The following is a 2,431-nucleotide window of genomic DNA, read 5'->3' as shown; positions in this document are numbered from 1 at the left end:
TGATTTTGATGAGATTGATGAGATGCTTATGTTTTTTTCCAAAAATTCATGCTATAAAGACTTGTGCTCTTGATTGTTGTTTTGGACTTGGGTTTCTAATGCATCTTAACTTTGAGTTATTTGAGGATGTACTGGAAGGAGGGAAAAAGTTGAAGAAGAGACTGATTGATGTTTGCTTGAGGGCAAGCAAAGGAATAGTGTGGGGAATTTGTTAGTGTGTGAAATTTCATATTTTTTGGCATATAATTTCCTTGATTTGTAGTATTTAATTCATTAATTATTCAATTAATTGCTTGTTTTAGGAAATTGGGCATTAATTGCATTATTCTGAGAAAAGATGCGGAATAAAAGGGATTTAGAGTTGTCAAATATCAAGACGAAAAAATGGCAAAATACATAGGAGACGACTGATTGTGGAAAGGAGGAATCCTGCTATTGGTTGAGAAATTCATAATTAGGGACTTAATTAACAATTAGAGGAAGTTCAGGGCCTTTGGATGATATTTGGCACAAAAAAAAAAATTCTTAATGACTGAAGCAAACCTAGCACTATAAAAGGGAAAAATGCTCCCTATTTTAGGGATTTGCTTAGCATCCTTTTCTTTCAAAAAATAAACATAGTCGTAGCCCTTGGTTGGTTCTTCTTCAATTAGCATAGGATTTTTTATTTTAATTTTCTATGAAACCATGAACATTAACATGAGTAGCTAACTCTTTTCTTTAGTTGAGTAATCGGGATCATGGTTCTACGACTATTATGAGATATTCTTTACCCGTTCTTTTCTTTTAAATATTTAATCTATTTTTGATTTTTTTTATTGTTGTCTTGTCCAATTATATAGAAGACGTCTTATTTATTTTGGATTAAAAACAACTTTGCTAGATTAAATTATTGAATCTGTAATTGTTTGATGATTTAATCATAAATGGCTAACTAGCTTGCTTGGTGAAGTAAAATAGCTACTATATGTTAGTGGAATAGGTTAATCTAATTTAAACAAAAGTAGCGTCTGTGTTTTGTTGATTAAAATCGGTGGCTTTTCTAATTCTTAATTTTGTTTTCAATTTAAATTCTAAGATCGTATCTAAAACTGATTGAAAAACAAGAGAAGTAATCAAAGAATGTTTCATAATTATTGACACCCAAGGAAAAACAGAACAACAAGTATCTTGATGTTTCATAACTGGTTTATTTAAAAGGAATGATTAATCCTTTTATCACTGATCAATTGAACTGAACCATACCTGAATTATTGGCTAGAACTCGCTTTATTATAGTTTCAATCTAATTTTTTGATTGCTTTGATTATTTAATTCTAAATTAATTTATTTTTGTTTATTTGGTAGGATTCGAAACAACAAAATCCCTCTTACTTTATTTTGTTAGATTTCAGATAAATAGCCCAATCTCTGTGGATACGTGTAACACTCGGATTCAGGTATGTCAGTGAACTTTACTTCCAAAATTATCCTAGAGTTGATTTTATAATTTGTTGTTTAAAGAAATTACAAAAGAATTATAGAAAACTTCTAAATAAGCAATAATTTTCAAAGGGAGTAAAATGGTCATTTTAGAAGGATTTAAGAGATAAAGTGGAATGAAAATTGAATGACACACTTGAAATTATATGGTGGTGCTAAGGGTTTTTGGTAATTGGCTAAGGATAAAATCATCATTTATGGAAAAGTTTAAGGGCAAATTAGTCCAAAAGGCTTATAAAACCCATCAACTATTTATCTTCTTCTTCATTAGCCGAGAGCTCCATAATTTTAGCTAAAATTTTCTTTCAAGCAAAAATTAACCAAAAAACCTAGCTAAATCATCTAATTTCTAGAGCCTCCAGTTATAAAAAGTATAGATCTATCAATTCTGGTCAGTTCTAAGATAAAAAATTTAATTTTTAAGATATGTCAAGTTTAGGGTTTTGATGGATGATTATATTTTTGGTTGATTAAGGTTGCTAAAAAGAAGAAAAGAAGGAGGATAAGCTTAAATCACCTAATTAGCAAAAAAATGGTAAGAATTTCATACTTTACATACTTGAAGTAATTTGAGTTAGGTTATTTAAATAACCTTTACTTATATAAGTGTGTAAGGTATTAGAATTAAGGTGATTTATGCTTAAAAGGATAAAGAAATTCATTAGGATTCATGATGTAATTTTTGGCCATAAGGGTATTTTAGACATTTCATATTTCTAGGATTAGCTTAATGGATTTTGTGTGTTGAATATATGAGAAATGATAAATTGATGAAAGAATTGCATTAAGTGTAAGTATGTAATTTTAACCATAAGGGCAAAAGTGTCATTGAATGTGATGTAGGTTAATTTTTGCTTAATTATGTGCATGATATGTGGAATAGCCTTTATATTAAGCCTATATTGTATATTTAAAATTAATTTGATGCATGAGATATATATAAATGCAT

This window comes from Mangifera indica, chromosome 2 (genome assembly GCF_011075055.1).
Source record: "Mangifera indica cultivar Alphonso chromosome 2, CATAS_Mindica_2.1, whole genome shotgun sequence".
Taxonomy (NCBI): Eukaryota; Viridiplantae; Streptophyta; class Magnoliopsida; order Sapindales; family Anacardiaceae; genus Mangifera; species Mangifera indica.
Note: the sequence above shows the minus strand (reverse complement) of the source record.